Below are 27,900 nucleotides of genomic sequence, written 5' to 3' on the forward strand. Positions count from 1 at the left end.
AGAAAATTCATTCATAAACCAATCAGTTAAAGAAGTATATTAACTTACTCAGAGTCCATGACTGTGTATTCACTGTTCACATCTCACTTTTCCATAGAGAGGTTTTAAATAAAATTGGGGTTGGATAGTGGCAGCAAAATAAAGTGTTAGTATTTCTGATTCTTACATACAGATGTTTCAGTTTGAAGCTGAAGCAAGAATAATAATACCTTCAAAATAAACAGTCCAGATGGGATTTTTGGTATAACCCATATTTGGGGGGAAAAGTCACAAAAAGGGGGCTTCCTTTTGTTTTCATAATCTTTTGTGGTGCTAAAATATAAAAGATCCAGGATTCCAAAAGAGAGGTTAAAGAAACTTGTGGATTTCTTATGTTTTTTTTTAAATTATTAAAGAATATAAAAATACACAAAAAATATAAAACTGAAAAATAAAACAACTTAATACATACATGCATACACACAACAACTTAAACTATTCAGATGCACATCTGATTTGTTATGTATTTTTTGTTTTAGATCACCTCTATTTGATCTGTGTATGCAAAATGGCCTCATTTGATCTTCCAACTGAAAGTAGCATTGCAAGTTACATGTGGAGGGCTGTAGGAGCTGCTACTTAGAATTCAGAGCACATCCTGAAAGGAGGTGGGTCGGGAGTCTGAATATTTTAAAAGGCCTGGAAACTGGAGGGTCTGTCCTTTGGTGACATGTTCGCTGATGCTGCTGAGAGATTCCTTTCACCTCCAATTTTGATTTGATTTATTTATTTATTACCAGTATTGCCAGTGCTTGTTCATCTGTTGCAGGTTATATTTTTCAAGATCTTATATAAAAAACTTAAATGAAAGAGGAGAACTCTGAAAGAGGCTAAAACGAAAGCAAACTAAAAATGTTTCTCCCACACATCCCTAATAAACAGTGTACACAAATAAAATACAATATTTATGTTGCTCAAAAAGTAGATGGAATGTGGGACAATATAAGGAGGGTTTGTGAAAGCAGGTAAATTTGCAATGTGTGTTTGAATTTAAGAATTACTAATGCTATAAAGTATCAGATGTGGAGTAACACATGTTCCACCTTGCAAGTGCTGGAGAAATTTTTAGAGCGGAGGTCGTAGTCAAATAAATGAAAGATACAGTGGTGCCTCGCATAGCGATCGCTCCGTATAGCGACGAAATCGCTTAGTGACGCTGTTTTTGCGATCGCAAAAGTGATTGCTTTGCGATGGTCCCTATGGGGAAATTTCACTTTGCGATGATCACAGGGAAGCGATCATCGCAAAGCCGCCATTTTCGGCCAGCTGATCAGTGGTTTAAAAATGGCCGCCGGGTAAACAAAATGGCCACCTGCTGTTTTCAGGCACAGATTCCTCACTTTAGAGGCACCAAAAATGGCAGCGCTATGGAGGATCTTCACTTAAAGGTGAGTTTTAAGCCCATAGGAACACATTAATCACGTTTTAATGCGTTTCTATGGGCTTTTTATTTTTGCTTAGTGATGTTATTGCTTAGCAGCTATTTTTTCTGCATGAATTAACATCGCTAAGCGAGGCACCACTGTATATGCCATGCATTTCTAAAAATTAAAAATCAATGTATTGAGACCTTCTCAATTCTGGGAGAAATGGTACCCACATTACATTTTATAGGCATACAAACCATAAATAGACAAAGCACATGATACCGAACTCCAAATAACTGTTTTTCCTTAAAATCTCTAGCTAAACCTTGCCCGATCTGCAGGTTCTTTGGGTTACAATTGCCAACAACCCCAGCCATTTTGGCTTGATTAGACAGATGCTAGGCTGAATAAAGTGTGGGCCATCTTGGGATATTTTTTTATCTCGAGGATTCAACCTGAAATGATTCAGAACAACAGAAAGAATTTGGTGCTTCAGGATAACGAAGAATAGAGAATGGGGAAGGGGAAGATCTCTCTTCTGTATTTGAATTGCATGTTGCAGAATTTTCAATTTTGGGGTTAAATTCCTTTAGCTGTGCAGCAGAAGTGCAGGTATTCACAGAACAAAAACATCTTTATGTCTCCCAGATGAGTCCACCTCTTTTCTCATTAACTGGCACTTATAGCCTGAATACTTCACTCTGAAACATTAATAGGAGAAAGAATTAAAAAAATGTTTTCTTTATTTACAGTTGTGAAGAGATCAAATAGCAAACCTCAAGCATGACTGCCTTCAACAACAAACTTCAACAGCCTCTAGAGAGGGAAAATGCTCTCAACAGAGAGTTGGGGCTCTCTTTGAAATCAGAGGCATAACTATTGATTAATGCTGGATAGACTGACAGTCACCTCAGAACAGAAAAGTCCCTCCAAGCCAAACTAACTGCAAGCAGCATTTTTAGGCATCCTTCAGTCTCGAAAAACTATGGTAACATGCTCTGTAAGGAGGACTTGGAACAGCGTCTAGTGTGGCTGAGGAGGCCAATTTGAGATGCGAAGCTGGAGTCTCCTCTCCAGAGCACGAAGCCTGGGTAAAATAATATGGAGGATAAGCTGTTACCCAAGCAGCAAATCCCCCCTCTCCACATCACTGAAACAGTCCAGTGGAAAGGCAAGAGCCAATACAACTGGTTCCAGCAACGTCACAGGAGTTGCCAGAACGACATGAACTGGCTCCGGGACTCCGTCTCCAGATTTTGCCTTGAGGTTAACTCCTGAAGCCTTTTCCATGAGTGGATATAGCCACAAGGCAGTGGAGGTTTGAAATCGGAGTTTTCCTTCTCCTAGATGGGCTGCCTTCCAGGGTTGATGAGCCCCACCTACTGCAGGGTTGCAAAAACTCCATAACTTACCGGAGCTTATTTGGTGGGCTACAGTTCCCAGAATCTGGAAACTGTAAGGTAAAGGTTCCCCTTGACATTTAGTCCAGTCATGTCTGACTCTAGGGCGTGGTGCTCATCCTAGTTTCCAAGCCATAGAGCCAGCGTTTGTCCATAGACAATTTCCGTGGTCATGTGGCCAGTGCAACTAGACACAGAATGTCATTGCCTTCCCACCATGGTGGTACCTATTTATCTACCACATTTTTACATGCTTTCAAACTTCTGGGTTATAGCAGGAGCTGGGGCGAGCGATGGGAGCTCACTCCATCACGTGGATTTGTTTGTATGACTGCTGGTCTTCCGACCTTGCAGCACAGAGGCTTCTGTGGTTCAACCCGCAGCACCACCACGTCCCTGGAAACTGTAGCCCTAAACAAAAACTTCTTGAAGCTTTTGAACTTGCTGCTTCCTTCACTATCTCAGTTGATGGATGGAAAAAGAGAGAGGATTTGGGAATGATGTGTGTTTGGAGAACCGGAAGAGTGGATAAGAAGGGGAAAGAAGTAAAAGTAAATCATTTCCCCCCAAATTGACTTTAATCACAGTTGAAGATGGATTTCAGTTTGTTTGTTTTTTTGAGCAGGGTTTTGGCCTCTAAACTCTAAGGCATATCTATCTTTTGCATTTCTGAATTACTGTATATTGCTGAGTTCAGCCTTGGAGAACTTCACAAACATTCCTAGTTGAGAGAAACTCAGTGGGGGATTCTGCCATTAGATTTCGTTTAACTGCTTGCAAATGAAAATACTGAACTATCTAGTCTCAATATTTAAGTATCATGAATATGTTAAACAAAGGCAAAAAGTAATGCATATATATTTTACATGTAAACTGAGTTCTTCAGAATCCGCAGCTGAGATTATTCTAAAAGCTGGAAATTAATTTGGACTTGATAGCTTTATAGGCCCCTTCCAACTTTACTATTCTATGATTAAACATTTCAGATTTCCAATGTCCCATAACATTTATAAGCAGAATAAGAGGATCTGGTTAACAAATGGGAAAATTAGAATTTAAATAACTAACCCCCCCCCCCCCCCAAAAAAAAAACAGGTTAGCTTGTAGACAGCAATCCAGATCTGAAAGGAGACTAAATAGAGAGTTCAGCTTATTTGACTTCAGCATTTCTCTTTAACTTTGACAGAAGTGTATGGTTGGCATTTAATTACATTTTAAGTCATTCTCAAATGCATTTTGACCAAATAACAATCCCAAGGAAACTATTTGTTATCCAAAATTAATAAGCACACAGTGAATTAAATGTCAGCTGGAATTAGAGACCATTTTAAAGTGAGCTTTCTCATTCTTAAAGCATCAGTCTTTAATATTAAATACACTACAAGGTAAGCTTGATTGTTCCTGGAAAGCAAACATGTCGCCATTGTTTCAGCGGCAGACTGAGCCATTAGAGTCAATATTCTAAATAAGAATGAGTTGAAGAAAAGGCATATGAAGCTTGGGTGGCGGTATGATTGCTCTCTACATGTTCCTTTTTGGTTCATGCACAGACATATTATCTGAGGCCAGGAAACAGGAAAATAAATAATGGCTTGATCCCGTGAGTCAGTTATAGCAGCCTCACAAATCATGTTCTCTGTGGGAAATTTGGTTCTTCTCTGGTAATAATGAAAGGGCTTGCCATCTCTAAACTGCTTTTAGGGGACTCACACATAACACTATCCCATTCTACCCCATTCTGTTACAACATTTTGCAAATTTATTAGTGACCTACAGCTTTACCCAAATTTGTCATGATATCATTTCTATGTCTTTATTCTATGTTCAACACTTGTAAATTCTTCGGTATAAGGCATGGGTTCCCAACTTTGGGTCATGACCCCCAAGGCGGGTTGTTGTTTTCCAAGGAGGGAGAAACATCAACCACAACTCATCAACCTTTTCCCTTCTGAATGCTCCCCCTCCTTGTACCCCATCAAGCCAAGCTCTCTTCACTCCCTGTTGCAGGTTCTTAGGTGTGGGTCTAGATGGTTCTTAGGTCCCTGGGGGTCACTGGCTGCACACTTTCTTCAGTTGCAGTGGTAGATACCCCTCCTTGGCTGTGGTGGATGGATGGCTCTGGTGGGGACCCAGGACAGGTAGCAGTGAGGGGCAGGACCCAGCTGCAGCCCCTGTTAGCCAGGTTGGGGTTGAGAAACAAGGAGGCAGTGGCAGGATGGAGAGGGAGTGGAAGAAGTGGTGGTGGAGAAAGAAAAGACTACTGCCACCACAGCTGAAGTGATGACATACCTCGACAGCATCTTAAAAAGCAGAGACATCACCTTGCCAAAAAAAAGTCCACATAAAGCTATGGTTTTTTCTGTAGTGATGTATGAAAGTGAGAGCTGGACCCTAAAGAAGGTTGGCCACCAAAGAATTGATGATTTTGAATTGTGGTGCTGGAAGAGACTCTTGAGAGTCCCTTGGACTGCAAGGGGATCAAAACTATCCATTTTGAAAGAAAACAACCCTGAGTGCTCACTGGAAGGACAGATCCTGAAGCTGAGGCTGTAATACTTTGGCCATCTCATGAGAAGACTCCCTGGAAAAGACCCTGATGTTAGGAAAGTGTGAAGGCAAGAGGAGAAAGGGATGACAGAGGATGAGATGGTTGGACAGTGTCATTGAAATAACCAACATGAATTTGACCAAACTCCGGGAGGCAGAGGAAGACAGGAGGGCCTGGTGTGCTCTGGTCCATGGGGTCATGAAGAGTCGGACATGACTAAATGACTAAACAACAACAACACCACAGCTGAAGCAAATTCAGCCCCACTTCCTTGCCTCAGCATTGTGAGAAAGATGCTTGAAGGGAGAATGCAAAGGACAATGGTTCCCTTCCTGAGGAAAATTTCACCCTCCCCTAGTGAAATCCAATATACCTCATTACCTCAATCTCCAGGATCCCATTAAGGGACTGTCAGATTTTTTTTGGGGGGGGAGAGAGAGAGTAGTTTTAAAACTGAGCTGTGAATTTTGAAGCTGGTGGACCAGATACAAGTACAACCATCACATTAAATATTAGGTTAGAATTATATTCAGAAAATTCTTTTTCAATGTGTTTTCTCTACTCTGTTAAATACGAGGTTTTATCCAAATGTGGTGGGAAGTGGCAGGTTACTTGGCTATTATCAAAGGGTGTTAGGGCTAAAATAGATTGGAAAAACACTGGTCTAAGGAGGTTGATTTAGAAAGCACCTGCAATACAATGTTAAAATAATATAAAACTGTTTATAAAAAAAGCAACTTAAAAATCATTTTAAGCAGAGTAAGTACAGCAGTACAAATCATAATCCAAAACCAAAGCAGGCATTATCAGCTAGGGGACACTTGCAAAAATAAGTATGCATGATTGTTTTGAGCAGTACATAGTAATTTCAGACCACATGGTGGAAAGATTTGTTGAAAGAACTGGGGGACCCTGTCACCAAACTTTCTTTTGGTGGTGAAAACACTCTCCAACTGGAACTTTGGAGTGGGGTTGAACACTTGCACACCATCTTTTTCTTCTTTCCAAGCCACATACACCATTGTAAAGTTTGTTGGATGCAAGGTGGTTATCAACAGTAACTGTACTGGAATCCTAGGCCTAAATCCAGTTGTGACCAGAGCAGACCCATTTGAATTCATGGAATTTACCCAAATACTGACTTACAGTTTAGTAACTGGTTCGGTGAATTTCCTTTATTTGCAAGATTTGTGGTTCCCAACCTTGGGTCCACAGATGTTCCTGAACTACAAAGCCTGAAGGAAGGTGAAGGAATCTAGGGCTTATTCTTTAGGCTTTCAACATTTGTCTGGCTGTTGAAGAAACCAGTTGCAAAATAATGGTGTTGTGCTTCTTAAATCCATGCGTTTGGGTTTAATTCAGCACTGTTTTAAATATTACACTGCTTTTGGGGAGGATACGTTTTGTATGTTTTTATATGTGTCTGCTGTCTGTACAAATCTATTTATATCTGTTTCAGTTTTCATCTTGCTCTGGAATCTGCTTTGAATCCCAGTTCTGAGAGAAAGATGAGATACAAATTAAATGAATGAAATAATAATGCTCTCTCTCAAGAAGAGCACTTGACAATATCTAGTTTGTTACTAACTTGCAAATGGTACCAATCTTGAATTATTTTCTGCAGTTGCCCTTATTATTGGTATATTTGGTGAAACTGTCTTTTTTCAGATAATATTTTCAAGGATGGTCCATTAAAATCAGACATGGAGTATCACTGTTGGACCAAGAATTTGGAGAAGTAATGGACTTTATCTTTTCTATATTGCCTAAAGGCTCTCTGTTTTATTTATTTATTTATTCAATCCCAGTTCTGAGAGAACAGTAATTTAGTCGTACAACAGTAATTAGTACTAATGGAGTGGATTCTCCTCCCTTTGTAATCACATGTCAGGAAAAAAGGGTTACTCATTATCCTCTTTACTGTTTACCCTGACCTTACAGCCATTTTTAAATCCTTAGTATTAGAGCTCAATATGTCATACAAAGGGAAGGAATCCCTAGGGACATTAATTATCCCTGTTATAAAACTATCAATAACATATTTAGGCATAATTATACCATTTACTTTAAGTGAAACAAATTCTCTTCATTTTAAGTCCATGATTCACCAGATACATAACTGAAAGAAGCTGACGTTAACATGGTTAGGGAGAATCTCTTCTATCAAAATGACTGTCCTAGCTAAATGGTTCCCTACACGTCAATTCCAGTTAGAATTGTAGAGGTAGGGATCTGGACATTCCCACAATTTGGTTAAAATACATATAAATATCTAGCAAACATATAAGCCTAACCTTTTGTAGCTGAGCAGTGCTAGCTTGCTAAAGATGTCTCTTCTGCCTTCTCCATTATCGCTACTACCATAATGAGGTTGGACTTCCATCAACTAGAGCTACTGCAGTGAATAAAATATTCCTGGAAGCAATCAGAATACCAGTATTCTAATAAATCCTAGGTAGAACAGCCAACTCTGAGTGACTTGGTGAGGCAATATGAGAATATGATTACTTAGAATATAATTTATCACCTGAGAAGATGAACATAGTAGAGTTTGAGCACATATAAAAATTGATTATAGCCACAAACTGTTATGCTAGGTATGGAAATCATCCAGGATCCTGTCTCTATGCAATGGTGTCTTCTTATTAAAACTCATCAACGATGGTTGCAAGCCCTTGCACACATTCTCTAAGGAGAGATTTTGCTAGATTATACTTTCAGAGGCTGCCCCAGCTTTTTTGGGGAGCATGTATAAAATGGCATCCTGGTGAATTTGTCAGTACTTGATGGTGATCGGATACTTCTATTGCCCAGCACATGTTTGACATGCACAAGATCGCATGTTCAATTCCCCAGAATCTCCAAACAAAGCTATGAAAGAATCCTGTCTAAAATTCCAGAAAGAAGCTGCCAATCAGAGATGGCAACATTGAGAAAGGTGGAGCAGGAGATCCCATGTTCACTTCTCCAGAATCTCCAGACAGAGGTACAAAAGAATCCTGTCTGAAACTCTGGACAGCTGCTGCCAACCAGCGATAGCAACATTAAGAAAATGGAGCAATAATCTGCTTTAGGATAAAGTAGCCATCTATGTTCCCATATGTATTCATCCATATCCACCACCCCCACCAAGAAAAAATGTATTACAGAATATAAAGCTTATTGTATACTTCTTCCAAAGACTATTTCCTCTGTTATGGTTCCACTTTATAAATCATAGAATCATAGAATCACAGAGTTGGAAAAGACCACAGGGGCCATCGAGTCCAACCCCTTGCCATGCAGGAACTCCATCAAAGCACTCCCAACAGATGGCCATCCAGCCTCTGCTTAAAAACCTCCAAAGAAGGAGACTCCACCACACTCCGAGGCAGCATATTCCACTGCTGACCAGCTCTGACTGTCAGGAAGTTCTTCCTAAGATTCAGGTGGAATCTCTTTTCCTGTAGTTTGAAACTGTTGCTCTGTGTCCTAGTGTCTGGAGCCATGGAAAACAAATTTGTCCCTTCCTCGACATGACATCCCTTCAAATATTTAATCATGGCTGTCATGTCCCGTCTTAACCTTCTTTTTGTAAGGCTAAACATTCCCAGCTCCCTCATAGGACATGGCTTCCAAATCTTTGAAAATTCTGGTTGCCTTCCCCTGGACACGATCCATGTGGTCAACCTCTTCCTTGAATTGAGGTGCCCAGAACTTGACACAATACTCCAGGTGAGGTCTGACCAAAGCAGAATAGAGTGGTACTATCACTTCCCTTGATCTAGACACGATACCACTATTGATGCAACCACGAATTACATTGGCTTTCTTGGCAGCCACATTACACTGCTGACTCATGTTCAGTTTGTGGTCTACCAAGACTCCTAGATCCCTTTCACTGATACTGTTGTCTAGCCAGATATCTTCCATCCTACATCTGTGCAGTTCATTTTTTCTGCCTAGGCGTAGGACCTTACATTTCTCCTTGTTGAAATACATTTTGTTAGTTTTGGCTCAGGACTCTAATCTGCCAAGATCATTTTGAATTTTAATTCTGTCCTCTGGGAAATTAGCGTCATTGTTGTTGTTTAGTCATGTCCGACTCTTCGTGACCCCATGGACCAGAGCAAGCCAGGCCCTGATATCTTCCACTGCCTCCCGGAGTTGTGTCAAATTCATCTTGGTTGCTTCGATGACACTGTCCAGCCAACTCATCCTCTGTCGTCCCCTTCTCCTCTTGCCTTCACACTTTCCCAACATCAAGGTCTTTTCCAAGGAGTCTTCCAAGGAATTAGCAACTCCTCCCAATTTGGTATCATTTGCAAATTTAATCAGCATACTCTCTATTCTTTCATCCAACTCATTGATAAAGATGTTGAATAGCACAGGGCCCAGAACAGAACCCTGAGGCACCCCACTAGTTACCTCTCTCCAGGATGAAGAGAAGCCCTTGGGGAGCACCCTTTGGGTTCGGTCAGTCAACCAATTACAAATCCACTGAACAGTAGCCCATATTTTACTAGCTTCCTTGCAAGAATATCATGAGGAACTTTCTAAAATTCACAAAAAGGAATGATATAATTCGTATTTAGATAGAAAGTCAGTTGGGTTTCAGCCGCCTGACGGCCATTGATAACGGCCTGGATTTGGCGCGCTGACTTTTGCCCGCCAGACTGGAAGGCACCAGATGGACTTTCAAAAGTTTTTTTCCAACAGAGTGGGTGGTTCCTGATATCTGTGAGACAGCGAGAATCCAAGGCCGGGGACTTGCCCAATGGATAAGCAAGGGGTATTGGTTTCCCCCACCTGTTACCATTTCCGCACTACCGCAGGCCCCCTTTTTATTGATCCAATTGATGATTAAGTTAAAATCTTGAAAATAAAGTATGGCCCATATTTTAATACCAATACTGTCATCTTGCATCTTTATTCCAGGTTTGGGTGGGCAATAGATCCTGTGTAAAGCAGGTGTCTGCTCAGAGGCAATGTTCCGGGCTTCCTTACCACATGAATGGGTGCTCGCCAGAGGAGGAAAGCCAGGGCACCCACAGAACATCCATGAATCTGAACAATGAACCATTACAAACTCCTGAACCAATGGTGTGTGCCCATCTCTAATCATGCATTATACCATGGAGTTTGGTTTAAAATCTCAGAAGTAATTTAGAAGTAATGCTTAGAATGTTGACATCCATGGTTCCTTGTTAAACGCTGTTTTGTGGTAACACATGCATGTCCTGTGACAAACCCAGACCTACTGGGACCTGTCACACAGTTACACTAAGCTGCCACCAACCATTCCCTATAATAAGTCACACAGACCAGGGATGGATTTTCAAACAATAAAAGAATAAGGTTTATTTTAAATACAAACAGGGTAAATAAACAATCAGGTGAATAAAATAAAGTAACGTGGCTTATTCTCACACACACAAGCATACAGTTTGGTTCACCTAGAACCTTTAACTTAAAGCACAGACCCTGAACCCATCAGTTCTGGCTAACCAACAGACACCTGAACCTTTCAGGTTGGTACTCTGACACACAGTAGTACCCTGTCAGACACACAGACTCCCACAACAGCTTCTTCTTCCCCAGCTGCTGCTTCGTCCCTCCCAGTGTCTCACAGTCTGTCTCAGCATCTCCTCTTCACCACACAGGCATCACATATTTATACAGTACAGCCCCTCCTCCTGATGTCCCGCCTTCCACTCCCCATAGGATGGAACTTTCCCTCCAAACCCATGACAGACAGGTAACATCAGTGCTGTTATGTAACACCTCCCCTCTTTAAAAGTTGTTTTGTAGGGGGAAAGCTAAAAGTGCTTTTCACCAAAAAAACAACCTGCATAAAATACACAACAACATTTATACATACCATATAATACTTACATATACTTACACTCCAAGTTAACCATAGCAAATATGCATTTAAACATTTTACCATATACAGTACATCAATTTACCTTTATTAATACAAACCAAATTCAAAACCAGGTACATTTTAACTTTTTGTTTTCATTATATACATATAGTCCATGTTCTTTCGCCGTCTTCAGTCTTCAGGTCTTCTTGATAAGGCGTCAGCAACACAGTTCACTGACCCTCTGACCACCTTCACTTCAAAGTCATAGTCCTGTAAGTTCAAAGCCCACCTCATAAGTTTGCTATTGTGGGTTTTCATTGTCTTTAACCATTGCAATGGTGAATGGTCAGTACACAGAACAAAATGTCTTCCCCAGATGTAAGGCTTGGCCTTCTGGATCGCGTAGACTATGGCCAAACACTCCTTCTCCACGGTTGCCAAATGTCTCTCACCTTTTTGAAGTTTCCTACTCAGGTAGGACACTGGATGCTGGTCACCATTCTCATCCTCCTGGCACAGAACTGCTCCTACCCCGCTGTTAGACGCATCGGTGTAGATGATGAACTCCCGGTCGAAGTCTGGAGCACGCAGGACAGGATAGTTGATTAACGCCTTCTTCAACCTCTGGAACGCCGCCTCACAGTCGCTGGTCCACGGGATGCGGTCATCAGCCTTCTTCCTCGTCAGATCGGTCAGCGGAGCCGCAATCTCGCCAAACCTCGGGATGAACTTTCTGTAGTAGCCCACCAACCCAAGAAATGATTTGACTTTTTTCTTGGTGTTGGGTCTGGGCCAATCACGAACAGCTTCTATTTTGGCCTCCAGGGGTTTTATCATTCCTCCCCCTACCATGTGACCCAAGTATTTTATTTCTGGGCTACCCAGCTGACACTTGCTGGCCTTTACTGTTAGCCCTGCTGCACTTAACCTCTGCAGCACTAACTCCAGGTGTATCAGGTGATCTTCCCAGGTATTACTGAAGATCCCTATGTCGTCAATGTAGGCCACTGTAAAGTCACTGAGCCCTGCCAAGGTCTGGTCCATCAGCCTTTGGAATGTGGCTGGTGCATTTCTGAGACCAAAGCTCAGGACTCGAAACTCATAGAGACCAAAAGGGCTGCAAAAGGCAGTCTTTTCTTGATCCCTGGGATCAATTCTTAATTGCCAATATCCCTTTACCAGGTCCAATGATGAGATGAACCGACAACCCCCTATGGTTTCAATCAGGTTGTCTAGCCTGGGCATTGGGTAGGCATCAGGAGTGGTTACACGGTTTAACTTCCTGTAATCAACACAAAACCTAATGCTCCCATCAGGCTTGTCCACAAGGACTATTGGAGAGGACCAAGGGCTAGAAGAGGGGACGATTATGTTCTCCCTCAGCATCTCGTCCAGCTCCTTCCGCACCTTGTCCCTATAGGGTCCCGTTACTCGGTATGGGGATACTGCCTGCGGGGGTGCATCCCCTGTGTGGATCCGATGCATCACTCCCTTCACTATCCCCGGCTTGTTGGAAAATACCTGTTGATATTTATTAAGCAGCATTTTTAATTCTTGCTGCTGGTCTTGGGTGAGTGCAGGACTGATCTTTACCTCCTCTGGGTTGTATTTTACTTCCCCTCTACCCTCCCAGAAGGGTAATTCAGCTTCCTCACTCTCAGCTGCTTTTATAGCAAATAGAACCCTCTGTTCCCCTCTGTAGTAGGGTTTTAGGGCATTCACATGAACCACCCTCCTTGCTTGGTTCTCCTCCTGCTCTATTAGGTAGTTCAGATCTGACATCTTGGAAATGACCCTATATGGTCCTGCCCATTTGAGCTGCAGTTTGTTCTCTCTGCAGGGCCTAAGCCAAAGCACTTCCTCCCCTGGGTCAAAGTGCCTCTCTCTAGCTTTGTGGTCATACCATGTTTTCTGTCTGACCTTCTGAGCTTGCAGGTTTTCTGCTGCCAGCTCTAGATTTCTCCTTAGGTCATTCATCAAGGTGTCTATGTAAGTCACAACGTCTTGTGGGTCATCCTGGGTGATCTGCTCCCAATTTTGTTTGATCAAATCAAGGGGCCCTTTCACCCTTCTCCCAAATAGAAGTTCGAATGGACTGAACCCGGTACTGGCTTGTGGCACTGATCGATAAGCAAACAAAAGGGATTGCAGCTTCTGGTCCCAATTGTTTGGATTCTCTGCCAAGTAAGCCCTAATCATGCGCATTAGAGTCCCATTGAACTTCTCAGTTAACCCATTACTTTCAGGATGATAGGCAGTGGTTTCCTTGTGCTTAATTCCACAGATCTGCCATAAGCGTTTCATGAGCTTTGATGTGAACGATGCTCCCAAATCTGTGATTATCTCTGAGGCAAATCCCATCCTGGACATATACCCCACCAAAGCATCGGCCACTGTGTTAGTCTCAATGTTAGTCAAGGGTATGGCTTCAGGATACCTTGTGGCATGGTCCACAATTGTTAGGATGAACCTGTTCCCCCTCTTTGTGGCCTTGGGCAAAGGTCCCACAATATCCACCCCTATGCATTTGAACGGAGTGTCAATCACAGGCAAAGGGCACAACTTTGCTTTGGTCCTATCGCGGTTATTCCCCTGCCTTTGACACACATCACATTGTTTACAGAACTCCCTGATCTGCTTCCCTATGTCAGGCCAGTAGAAATTCTGTGTGATTCTCTGCTGTGTCTTGTTCACTCCTAAGTGCGCAGCAAACATGTCAGAGTGACCCCTTTGTAAGATCATAGGGCGATACTTTTCAGGTACCACCAGCTGACTTCTGATCCCATCTCCCCCTTTTGAGATATTCCTCAGGGTTTCTCTATATAAAATCCCCTTTTTCTCCAGAAATCTCACTGGGGTTTCAGGTGTTAGCTGGGCGTCAGTCACCTGTTCAAAACACTTTTGGAGAGTGGCGTCTGCCTTTTGCTCCTGTCCAAATCTGCTGTCTGTGGTTAAGGTTTCCACCACAGCTTCTGAACTCCCCTCTGCTTCCGTCTCTGGCTCATCATTACCCCCCTGAACTGTCCCTGTGGTGGCTTGTGAGCGTGTAATCACTAGCACCCGTTTCACATGTTCAGCCAGGTCATTTCCCACGAGCACGGCTGCTGGCAGAGTCGATGAAATCGCTATCCGCCAATCTCCCCTCCAGCCTTGAAAGTTGACAGGTACCTCTGCTACTGGCAGAGAGATTATCTGCCCCTCAATCCCTGCCACCTTCATGCTCTCATTTGGGATTATAAACTCCCTAGGAATAATATCTGGATGGCACAGGGTTACCTGGGAACAAGTGTCCCGCAGCCCCCTATACTGACGGTCAAGTATTCCTACGTCCACCCCTGCTGTCTCAAACAACTGAGAATCTGTTTTTATCAGCAAGCAGCGCTTTACCTCCACCAGAGGACCATTTTCCTCAGCCTGATCAGCAGAGGTAGCTGTTCCAGACTGAGTAGCTATGGCAACAGGCTCCCTCTGTGACACTGAGCCTTGCTCTTTCTGGACACAGAACACAGCTTTTGGCTTGGTCCCACTAGAATTCTGAGGCACCATTCCTTTTAGCTGCTTTAATCTCTGACACTCTGAGATCAGATGACCCTTTCCCTGACAGAAATAGCATTTTCTAGTGTATTTTGATTCTCTCTCCTCTTGTTTGGGTTTTCCCTCCAAATTCTGAGGGCTTGGTTTCATGCCTGAGGGCTTCCCTTCACCATGGGCCCCTCCCCCTTGCTGGCTTTTCCCTGGTCCCTGAGAGTACTTGCTGTAGGCTTCTTTGGGTTTACCTACAGATTTCCCCTCACCCAAGGGCTTTCTTATTTGGGAGATAAAATCTGCGATCTCTGCGGCTGCTGCCACAGATTTCGGTTTCCTTTCCCTCACCTGGAATTTCAATTCCCCCTGCAGGACTGAATAGAACTGTTCCAGGGCTATCAAGTCTTTAAGCTGCTCATAGGTCTCTATTCCCTCCTGCGATAGCCATTTCTCAAGCAGCCTCACCAATTGGGCCCCCACTTGGGTAAAAGTCTGTTCTGGTTTTTTAGTGAGGGACCTGAATCTTTGTCTCAGCTGCTCTGCATTTATCCCATGTCTTGCAAACACCAGTTTTTTAAACTCTGCAAAATCTTTCATCAATTCCTCAGGCATCTCGGCATAAACCTCAGCCAGGCTACCACTGATTAAAGACCGCATGATGGTCATCTTCTCAGTTTCCCTCACTGAGAAGTCCACAAACGCTCTTTCCACTAAGGAAAAGAACACCTCAGGACAATCTCCCTTGTGGTACACAGGGAATTTCTTCAGGTCAGCCTTAGACAGTTGGCCTCCCTCAGAATCCCTATTATTATTATTGTTCTGGTTCATCATTTCCAGTTTTTTTAATTCAAACGCCATTTTCTCTCTCTGCAATTCCCTCTCCATTTCCATTCTCTCCCTCTCTAATCTTTCTTCTTTTTCCAATTGCCTCCCACCGCTGCCACCAATCAATGTGACAAACCCAGACCTACTGGGATCTATCACACAGTTACTAAGCTGCCACCAACCATTCCCTATAATAAGTCACACAGACCAGGGATGGATTTTTAAACAACAAAAAAATAAGGTTTATTTTAAATACAAACAGGGTAAATAAAACAATCAGGTGAATAAAATAAAGTAACGTGGCTTATTTTCACACACACCAGCATACAGTTTGGTTCACCTAGAACCTTTAACTTAAAGCACAGACCCTGAACCCATCAGTTCTGCTGTTGGGCTAGGATCAATTTTCTGAGTTCTGGGTTCTGCTCTCCTGTGCTGTCACCCTGCACTGAGCCAAATTCATCCTCAGAACCTTGGTCAATCTGGGGGTCTTTCACTTCACTCATGTCTGCTACTTGGCTTCGAGTCAAGGGCATAACCCCCCCCTCAGAACAGGCTGCTTTAAAAGTCAAGCCTCAAAATAAAACGACCACTTTTTTTTTTTTCCTTCTTGCCTCAGAACCAGCTCTCCCTAGAGATTGCTGCTGTTCTTCAGCACTTAAATTGCAACAGTATCGAGTCAGAGCCTACCCCCCTCTGCTGGGCCTCTCAGCTGGCAAGCTAGCTCGCTGTTGCTACGCAGTTTTGCCTCAGCGTTTTCCCGCCAAAACTAGGCTGCCTCAGAGCACCTTAATCTAAGTCTCCCCAGTTGGCACGTTCTTCTACTAGCGCACCTCCCCGTGAGGTACACCTAGAAGATTACCTACGCGCCTCAGACTGTCCCTGACTAGACCCCCCTTGCTCTGGGCACACCTGCCAAGGCTTTGCTGGACCGCTGGACAACTGGACCAGTCGTATCCCACACGCTGGACACCAATCAATGTGACAAACCCAGACCTACTGGGACCTGTCACACAGTTACACTAAGCTGCCACCAACCATTCCCTATAATAAGTCACACAGACCAGGGATGGATTTTCAAACAATAAAAGAATAAGGTTTATTTTAAATACAAACAGGGTAAATAAACAATCAGGTGAATAAAATAAAGTAACGTGGCTTATTCTCACACACACAAGCATACAGTTTGGTTCACCTAGAACCTTTAACTTAAAGCACAGACCCTGAACCCATCAGTTCTGGCTAACCAACAGACACCTGAACCTTTCAGGTTGGTACTCTGACACACAGTAGTACCCTGTCAGACACACAGACTCCCACAACAGCTTCTTCTTCCCCAGCTGCTGCTTCGTCCCTCCCAGTGTCTCACAGTCTGTCTCAGCATCTCCTCTTCACCACACAGGCATCACATATTTATACAGTACAGCCCCTCCTCCTGATGTCCCGCCTTCCACTCCCCATAGGATGGAACTTTCCCTCCAAACCCATGACAGACAGGTAACATCAGTGCTGTTATGTAACATGTCCTTCTCTTTTAATCTAGCTAGAATTGTGTATTGTGTCATATAATTCCAACAAATAGATGAACTGCCAGAAAACATTTTCTACATTCAAGTCTAGCCTTGCCCTATGCAGCATTAACATTCACAACACCGCAGCAACCTAAAACAAACAAATAAATGTAATAAAATTAAAAAATGGGGTCAGTCTCAAATCTTGCCCCTGAGCCCCCGTGAGCAATGCACCTGATCTAACTTTAGTCGTACATAGAACGGACTTATTTAAATCTTTTGGACTTGAGTTTGTCATGAATAACTCATCAATAGGTAGTCTAATTAGTTTCGAAAAGTCTACTGTACGTACAATAAACGCTTGATCCAACAACAGTCAATGATCTGCACCTTCAACCAGACAAATGACCAACGTTGTTCATAATCTAACACTCAATTCAGAAAGTTTACTCCTGTTTGAATATTTATCAGACTGCACTGAACTTTGAACCAATTGCTGTCATTCAATGAACAGTGTTCTTGCTTTTTAGCACAGTCAGAAATTGGATCGTTGTAGCTCAGTTTATATGCAATACCTTCCAGGTTCTTCAGATCATCTCTAACTAAGGTTGGAAAAGACTCCAGTATGAAATCCTGAGAAAGAAGGACTAATCTTCTGACTCAGAATAAACTAACTTCTTCATGTGCTTCAGCACCCAAGTATTAATCCAGAAAAGGTGTGGGAACTGTTGTTGGAGTTTAAAAATAATGCAATGGGAAGGATTTTTGCTGTACCTTAAAAAGTGGATTTCTAACTCTTCCATCATGTCTTATCAGAAGAAAAATTCTGATTGTTTGTGTGTTATATTTCATTTAAAACCTTCTGTGCCAGGAGAAAACATCAAGAATACTCTGGAAAATCAGAGGAAAAATGTTTAAGTCATGATGTCTCTTTCTTTCCTTAGATGTCATTAATAATTTTTTAAAAAATACTGCTGTTACATATAAATGCAGTATCTTTATTAGACTACTGAAAAAAATCAAATAAACAACATGAGGTTTTGTGGAAGAAATCCCCTTCTTCAAGCATGTACCAGCAATATTTTGGACAGTAGAGAAAAATTACAAAAGAATGTCCCAAAAATTCATGTTGTAAGTCTGTCAAGTATTCTTCTTGAAGTGAATTTAAAGTTAGTTACAACCAGGCTTTTGGGGTGTGGTTTAATACTTTGCCCCCAGTAACATGTACAGTAGTTGGAATTTTCCAACCAGCTATTCAGACACAGATAGCTCATCACTCTGTGTATACCTTCCCTGCCTCCATATCACCTTTTTTGAAACACAAGTTTCCTGTTTGGTTGGAGGATGGAAAAAAGGCCATCCATAGATAAAGTAATCTCCATCAAAATTCTGGGCTAGAATTTCGTTTAATCAGCAATTGGCAACCAATTAAATCCAAATTAAATCCAAATTAAATCCAAATTAAGGTTAAATTAAAACAGGAAAATTGTGTTTCCAAAACAGGGGTGCAGAGGAGGGCGTATACAGAGTAATGGGCCACCTCTGTTGGAAGAGTTGAGTGGAAAATTACAACCACATGTTGCCGGTGTGCAACCACACCTTCGAAGCCTGGTTGTAACCAAGTTTAAACTCCCCTTAAACTCTACCATGAATTTTTGAGACATTTCTTTATACAGTGGTGCCTCGCTTAACGACAATAATCCGTTCCTGGAAAATTGCTGTTAAGCGAAAACATCGTAAAGCGAAAATAAAAACCCCATTGAAATGCATTGAAACCTGTTCAATGCGTTCCAATGGGGTAAAAACTCACAGTCCAGCGAAGATCCTCCATACGGCAGCCATTTTAGCTGCCTGTATAGCGAGGAATCCATCCCTAAACACAGTGGGGAGCCATTTTAATCACCCGGTGGCCATTTTGAAACTGCCGATCAGCTGTTAAAAACGTCATTTTGCTAAGAATTGGTTCCTGAAGCAGGGAACTTATCATTGCAAAGTGAAATTCCCCCATTCAGACCATCGTTTTGCGATTGCAAAAAGATCATAGTTAAACAGTTTTGTTGTAATGCGGGGCAATCGTAAAGCGAGGCACCACTGTAGTTTTTCTGCACTATCCACAAGTTACTGGTGTATGCCTGAAGAACTGTATTCTATCCATGAAACTGCATTGATTGATTTTTTTTCCTAGTGGCCTAATAAAGCTACCACCTTCTCCTTATGTAAGGACAGCACGGCTCCTTTTTTGGTTGTTTTATAGTTACATAGTTTATACTTTCCACTCCTCTGCATTGCTAAGTGGTCATTCTCTTTCCCCATTTCATCTTGCAAAGGAGGGAGTTAGCCCTGTTAAATCCAGGTTCTAATCATATGCTCCCGGCTACAGCTGCTTCGAGCTACAGCTGGGAACAACTGAATGTCCCAGCATGCAGTGATTAGCATTTGAATTGTGAGAAGCACTTTGCTGTCTGCATATCAATGGCTGAATGATTGTTACCAGGAGAGGCTCACGCATCCAACAGAGCTTATAACCTAGCAGTCCACTCTGCCTTCTGTAAAAACACTTGATATGTTCAAATGTCATATTAAAAGTGATTCTTTCCTTTTCTTTTCTTTTTTGAAAACCAGCATCCTAACCTGATTTGTGCTAAGCGCAAGAAGAGCAGCATTATGTGTGCCTAAGTAGTTCAGACAACAAATGTGACTGGGAAATACTGAAAGTGTGGAAGATCATTGGGGGGATTAGGAGTCCCTTTCTAATGCTGGCATGCACTTTGCTGTTTTCAGCCACATGCAAATTGACAAGTATTTAATGGGCAAGCAGATAGACTTGCTAATGGGAAGATTAACATAGCCAGAGAAAAATCCAATTATCTTTTCCTTGATAGTTTGCCCTCTTTACAGCTTTGTTTCAGGAGTAACTTTTTGTACAAATTATATATATATATATATATATAATTATACACAGACACATTATTTATACATGTAGTTCATCCTTTGTTTTTGAAGACCATTTCTATGAGCTCTACCATTTAGGAGGAGGAGGAGGAGGAGGAAGAGGAGGAGGAGAGGAAGAAGAAGAAGAAGAGGAGAGTTATTAAGGTTTAATAATATCACATTGATGGACATGCAAATGACTAGCTCAATAAAAGCTTGGAAGGACAGCAAGGACAGTGGGTATTTAGCTGATCCTCAATGGATTCATTGAGATGTTATATCCTTGCCTTCTCATTTATCCCATCTTTTGTGCATCTTTGATTCTTTTTATTTCGAAAAGTTCCTCATTTTGCCACATGGTTTGATCTCATCCAAGAACTTCCTAGTGTACATGGCCAGTTTTAAAATTCTTCAGCGTTGTTGTCATTGTAGCCTTAAATCATTTCCTTTGTTCACCACACGAATGACCACGCGCAACAAGCTCTCCATAGGAAATACACTTTGGAAGATGGTTGTCTGACATCCTGACAACGTGACCAGCCCATTGAAGTTGTTGCTCTTTCAAGATTATAAAAACACTTGCCATATTTGTCCATTCCGGAACTTAACCTTGTCATTTGATAGTGTGAATTCTCCAAAGAAAGACTAGATGAAAGTAGCTAAGCTTTCTTTCATGGCACTGATAGATGGACTCTCAACTTCATACAACAGTGAAGATAGAACAACAGCTTTCTACATCTTCAGCTTTACAAAATGATTGATTCCACATCAGTTCCACACAGGGGACTGAAGACTTCAGAAGGTCTGTTATCTTTAGAGATTTGTGAGGTCACCTTGTTGTTGATGAAAACACAAAGGAAGACAGTGTACATACAGGCATTTCTCCAGTACAGAACTGGTTTCTTGTAAAGTCTACCTAGAACAGATTGGTACATCACCACCCTTTTATCAGTATTGATCTTCAAGTGGTGGAGAATAGATCAAGACTTCTTTGGGGGGGGGGAAGTAAAGGTTAGAATGGAATGAAACAGAATGAACCAGAAAGGGGCCTCCTTTTTAAAAATCTGATGCCAGAAATAGTGAAATGTAATGGAGAAACATGAGAACAATATTTTAGACATCAAACCCAATGAATATTGCTCATTCATTAACTCTTTATTGCCCCCAAATCCACTGGAGTGGAATATAATGACCCAGATCAGCAACTTCTGAGTAGGATAACCTGACCTAATTCATAACTCACATGTGATTAGATCAGATGGATGCAGGAAGCCGCAAATTATCTGCAGGGACAACATTTCAATAACCATTCCATGCAGGTTATTGCAAAGAGTAGACCAGAATGGCAACTTCTGAGTATCCCAATGAAATTCACCCTGTCCCATCCAATCAGGGGGTACTGATGCAGCCAGCCACAAATACTCCTATGAATAATATTCCAGTATCTGTTTCACACAAAAAAATAAACATGGGGGGGAGTAGAAAAAGCAACTTCCAAGTAGGACAGCCCAATGAAATTGAACTGCCCCATCTGACTAGGGGGCCCAATGCAAGCAGCCAAAACATTGACCATATTTATTTATTTATTTATTTATTTATTTATTTATTTATTTATTTATTTATTTATTTATTTATTTATTTATTTATTTATTTATTTATTTATTTATTTATTTATTTATTTATTTAAAATTAATAATTAATTTAATTAATACTTGATTGATTGATTGATTGATTGATTGATTGATTGCTTGATTGATTGATTGATTGATTGATTGTTATAGTGCTCCTCCGGCAGCCAAGGACACTCTGGGCGGTAAACAATAACAATGACAGAATAAACAAAAGTATACAACAATTACCAAATAGAATGTAAGAGATGCAAAACAAATAACAATAAAGCACGCCTTAAAACATCATGATATAAAATAAAATGGAAATAAACTGAAGTAAAATAAAAACATGGTGGCAGGTTGGATGTTAAGTTATTGAGGTACTATTGTATCATGTTACTGTAAGATCTGAGAAAGCCTGTCTAAATAGCCATGTTTCCAATAGCTTTTCAAAGGTTCCCAATGAGGGGGCCAGGTGGATTTGGGGCAGAAGACTGTTCCATAGTTACCAGGGAACCGCCAAGAAAGCCTGGTTTCAAGTGGTCACTTTTCAGGCCTCTCTTGGGGTCAGAACTCTTAACTGCCATGCCTGCAATGATCTCAGAGGATGGGCAGATCTAATTGGAAGGAGCCACTCTGCTAGATATAAAGGTCCTAAACCGTTTAAGGCCTTATAGGTTAGCACCATCACCTTGAAGTTGGTATGGAAGTGAACAGGCAACCAGTGCAAGGCAGCCAAGGTGGAGGAGTTGCGTTGGTATTTCCTAACTCCACTCAACAACCTGGCTGTCAGGTTCTGGACCTGCTGAAGTCTCCATAGCAGCCCCAAGGGCAGCCCGATGGAGAGGGCATTGCAGTAGTCTAGTCCAGTGCATGAACTAGCATAGCGAGGGACCCAGTGTCAAGGTAGGGGCACAGCCTTAGGTGAAAATAGGCGGATCGGACCACTGATGCTATTTCAGATTCCATAGACTATACCTGGTCCAGGAATATGCCCAAGCTATGTGTCTCATCCTTCATGGAGAGAGTAGCCCCCCAAAAAGAAAGGGAGGTGCCCAGCCCACAGACACTAGGGCCCCCACCCACAGAATTTCCATCTTGTCCGGGTGAACAGTTTCCCATCAGTGTAATCCTGAAGGTCATCAACAGAGTTTTCTTCCCCATTAGCATCCCAAAACTTAAGACTGAAATAAATCTGAGCAAGAATACAACCTTACTTTCCACCATTTGTATTGTGAAAGGAATCAGAAAAAGGTAGTGTATGTAGTGTCAAGTATGTGAGCTTGCATACCGTCACTGAATTCTCAAATGGTATGCATTAATTTCTCAGGATATCCACATTTCTGTGTGGTTTCCCATAAGCCTCCTCTGTGCACCATGTCACAAGCCATAGGTCTATAAATGTTGTGTAAAGATTGACATGCTGCTCTTGACACTTTTCTTGTAGCTGTCAAATGGCAAAGATCATGTAAGCAGTACCTTCTTCCTTATGGAAGCTGCATTGGGTTTCTGATAAGAAGTGTGTCTCCAAGTATCTTTGAAGTCCTGATGGATTTTCCCTTGTGTCCACATTTCTCAAAATAGATGTGTCAATTTATTCTTGGAGGCTTTCACAGCCGGAATCCAATGGTTGTTGTAGGTTTGTTGGGCTGTTTGGCTGTGGTCTTGAGGTTTTTCTTCTTAATGTTTCACCAGTCTCTGTGGCCGGCATCTTCACAGGACAGGGGTCAGAGCACAGACAGAGTTGGTTCTGCTGGATGTCTCAGAAGCTTTTGATACCATCAACTATGGTATCCTTGTGAGGTTCCTTTCTGGGATGAGTCTTGGAAATGTTATCTTACAGTGGTCCTGACTCTTCCTGGAAGGGAGAACTTGGAAGGTGGAAATGTGGGCATCCTGTTCAACCCCTTGTGGTTCTCCCCACTCCCATGGTATTCAGCATCTACATGAAACCACTGGGAGAACTGAAGTTTTGAAGTTTGACCTCGATACCTGGCAGATCACCGCCTCCCACCCAGGTCTACCCGAATCACCCGACATAGCCAGCAGGGACGGCTGAGGGGCCTTATGCTGAGAGAGGCCCGGAAGGAAAGAACAAGAAACTGGGCCTTCTCGGTGGTAGCCCCTTGGCTGTGGAACACCCTCCCAACGGAAATCCGCCTGGCTCCCTCACTGGGTGTTTTTAAAAGCCATTAAAAAACTTGGCTCTTTAGGCAGGCCTTCCCTCCAGTCAATTAACTTATCTTCTGTTGCTGTTTCTCAACTATTCCCATCTTGATGATGTATATATGTATATAGACACTTGTTATTGGTTTTATAATGTATGTTTTTATCCTGTTTTATTTCTCCTGTAAGCCACCCTGAGTAGACTTTGTCTAGAGGGGCGGGGTATAAATTCAATAAAAGTAAAGTAAGTAAAGAAGTTCATTTCCATCCATATGCTGCCGACACCCACCTCTCCTTCCCATCTGATTTCAAGGAAGCTATTCAGTGTCTAGACCCCTGCATGTAGTCAATAAAGAACTGGATGAAGGCTAACAAACTGAAACTTCATCCAGTCAAAATGGTCAATTACATACAAGGTAAATTAGGGGATAATCATCCAGCTTGTACTGGATGGGGTTACAACAACCCCTCCCCCCCAACAACCCCTCCCCCCTGAAAAGACAGGTGCACAGCTGGGTGTGCTCCTGGGCTCAACTCTGAACTTTGATGCACAAATCTTCTTGGTGGCCAGGAATACCTTTGCACATTTAAAGCTGCTGTACCAGCTGCACCCATTCCTGAAGATGTCTGATCTGGCCATGGTGACACAAGCCTTAGTTACATCTTGTCTGGATTTCAGCAATGTGCTCTGCATGGGGCCACCTTTGAAGTGTGTTTGGAAACTTCAGCTGGTTCTGAATGCTGCAGCCAGACTGCTGACTGGCACCGCTGATAGTGAGGATGTAACTCCCTTATTACAACAGCTTCACTAGCTGCCCATCTGTTTCTGGGCTCAATGCAAAATGCTGATCATTACCTATAATGCCTTCCATGGCTTGGGTTCAGACAATTATGAAGGATTGCATCAGTCCATATGAATCTATTAGGCTTTTAAAATATCCTTGTGAGGCTAGGGCTTTGGAATGCACTGCCCCAAGAAGCCAGGTTGGCTCCCTCCCTCTTGTCCTTTCATTGTCAAGCAAAGACCTTCCTTTTCGGGCAGAGATTTAAGCAATAAGTGTCTAGGGAATGCTCTACTTTTGAAATTTAGATATTTTAAATCATTTTAAAAATGTTTTCAGAATTGTATTTGATCTTAACCAATGTCCAACCTTTTTAAAAATATATATATATAGTTTTGTATGGTATTTTTAACTTGTCATTATAATATAATCTTAATTGCTGTGAGCTGCCTCGGGTCCTCATTGGGAAGAAAGGCAGCATATCAATCAATCAATCAATCAACAAGCAAACCTAGGTATAGAAAATCTTTAACAATTCCAGTTCCATCAAAGTTGTACAACCCTTCTGTATTCATGATTTCGGTCTTCCCTTTGTTCAACTTCAGTCCTGCTTTTCCACTTTCTTCTTCCAGTTTCATCAGAAGTGGCTTCAAGCCTTTGCTGCTTTCTGCCAATAAGATGGTGTTATCTGCAGATCTGATATTACTAGAGATGGGGACAACTCACCATGTCATCCTGCTTCATGAGACATCAAAAGTTGACAACTCATGAAGCATGATGTTGCCCCCATGAACTGACAAATAAAGAATATATTTGTTGATATGTGGGAGGTTGCTAAAAAACTCACACCCCCTGGCCTAGAAGACACACTCTTTTCTGCAAAGGCCATCTCCATCTGCCCTCTTAAGTCCCAAAATACTGGATGCACAGGATGGAAAGTAACTTCTGAAAGGCCTGTTTCTAGATTCCACAACTGAATTATCTCAATTCCCTGCTTCTTTGGACCCTTGGCTTCCATCTAGTTGTGAAGACTAGCCTCTAGCATCAGCAAGTATTCTCAAGAGATGATGCTGTAAACCTTTCTTTCACATATACCTCTGAAACTATCCAGCTGTAAAATGTATACAGTGATAACTTGAAGCCAGGTTTATATAGAAATTTATTATTGTGAAAAGCTTTGCCATCCACAGATCCAGGTTGATATTTAAATGTGAAATGTTATTATAAAGTAGGGCAAGCTTTGTGCTGCTCACTGCTTAATCCGGCAGAAAATTTTCTACAAGCACAGATAATTCAATATTTCTTAAAATAAATTCTCATAAAAGCTCAGTAAATCATAAGCTGAGTCAAGATCTTGGCCTTTCCTCTATTCCTCATTTTTATAAAAAATAAATCAGCAAGTTTGTGTAACCATAATAATTTGAAATTCAAATGAAAAAATTGTATTTAATGTTGCACTCTGATGCATAAAAAATTACAAAAACGTTGCCCAGTAAAAAAAGTTAGGAAGAATTATTGTTCACCTGTAACATCTGTAATTTGAAATGTAATTATGTGTACATATATGTGTGTATTCATATGCTTCTGAGGCTATAATATATAGATATACTGTATACACAAGGCTAATTACAGTGTTAATTCTAACTGGAGTAGATTATTGTTGTTGTTTAGTTGTTTAGTCGTGTCCGACTCTTCGTGACCCCATGGACCAGAGCACGCCAGGCCCTCCTGTCTTCCACTGCCTCCCGGAGTTGGGTCAAATTCATGTTGATTGTTTCGATGACCCTGTCCATCCATCTTGTCCTCTGTCGTCCCCTTCTCCTCTTGCCCTCACACTTTCCCAACAACAGGGGCTTTTCCAAGGAGTTTTCTCTTCTCATGAGATGGTCAAAGTATTGGAGGCTCAGCTTCAGGATCTGTCCCTCCAGTGAGCCTGATTTCCTTTAGAATGGATGCATTTGTTCTCCTTGCAGTCCAAGGGACTCTTGAGTCTCCTCAAGCACATTGAAAAATTAAGAGTTCAATTCATTCCAAAAAGGTCTACCCTAGCTGGAAATAAAAATAACCTTAGCCTGGTAGGTATTAGAGCTATACACAGGTTCCCTCACCTGTTTGGATCTTTGTTTCTGATTCAATTCAGGGCCCAATCCAATTTGATTCATGCACTGTGGCTCACTTGATTTGGAAATATGTGTCATGAGCAATGTTCCCATTAAGCTGTGTGTGCGCACATGCATGCTTGCCCAGAGCTCTGTCAGGGTGGTGCATGGACAGCCAGCAGCTGGTTTGTTTTTGAATGAACCTCTGCACATGCAGGAGCAAGACTCCTGCACAGAGAGACAGAAGCTTAGAAGGAATGTTGGTCACGAGCCTCCTACTGGCTTGGACTGAAAAACAAAAATGGCTATAACCTATTCGTGTTTGCATTGACATATGAGAAAGTTGATAGCATTCGCCTGCAGAGCTGGGTTGGGAGTTCATTTCCCCACTGTTCTTCCCTGAGGGGCGTGGACTTGATGATTCATAGGGCCCCTTCCAGCTCTGCAATTCTATGATGGTAATGATGAGGGTGATGATTAAGAGAGAGGTGAATCTGCCAAATTTCACCTAGCTGGCTTCAACAGGTTGTATTCTAAGTACCTTTAAAGTGTTTCCTCCCAGTGCTCCTCTTGAATTGGCAATGGCTTTCTAGAACTTTTAGGAAATCCTCAAAGTTTACAACTAAAGAACTTGTTGTTGTTGTTGTTTAGTCGCTTAGTCGTGTCCGACTCTTCGTGACCCCATGGACCAGAGCACGCCAGGCCCTCCTTTCTTCCACTGCCTCCTGGAGTTGGCTCAAATTCATGTTGGTTGCTTCGATGACCCTGTCCAACCATCTCCTCCTCTGTTGTCCCCTTCTCCTCTTCACTCTTTCCCAACATCAGGGTCTTTTCCAGGGTCCTTTCCAGTCCTCTCCTCTCATCAGATGGCCAAAAGAACTACAACAAAGGAAATAATGTTTTTTGTGTGCATACTGCTGAACCGAGTGGCACAACAAAGACCAATATAAGGGCAAGTATTTCAGTGAAAGAAAGAGAGGTATTCTTGCTTTTCCTTCTTTTTCAGAATGACAAAAGGAAAGTAAATCAGACACCTAAACTAGGATCAATGGAGTGAGGAAGAAATAGGTTCCACTATCTAAAACACAGAGCTGCACTTGATCAACAGATTTTGTTGTTATGTCAATTTATGTTGGCCCTAGGAATTAATGATCTTCGAAATGTTTCTACCATTAACAGCCCTGCCCAGATCTTGTAAACTAAAAGCCATCCCTTGCTCCACTGAGTCACCCCATCACTTCAACCCCAT

The sequence above is a fragment of the Pogona vitticeps genome, chromosome 10, assembly GCF_051106095.1.
Source record: "Pogona vitticeps strain Pit_001003342236 chromosome 10, PviZW2.1, whole genome shotgun sequence".
Taxonomy (NCBI): Eukaryota; Metazoa; Chordata; class Lepidosauria; order Squamata; family Agamidae; genus Pogona; species Pogona vitticeps.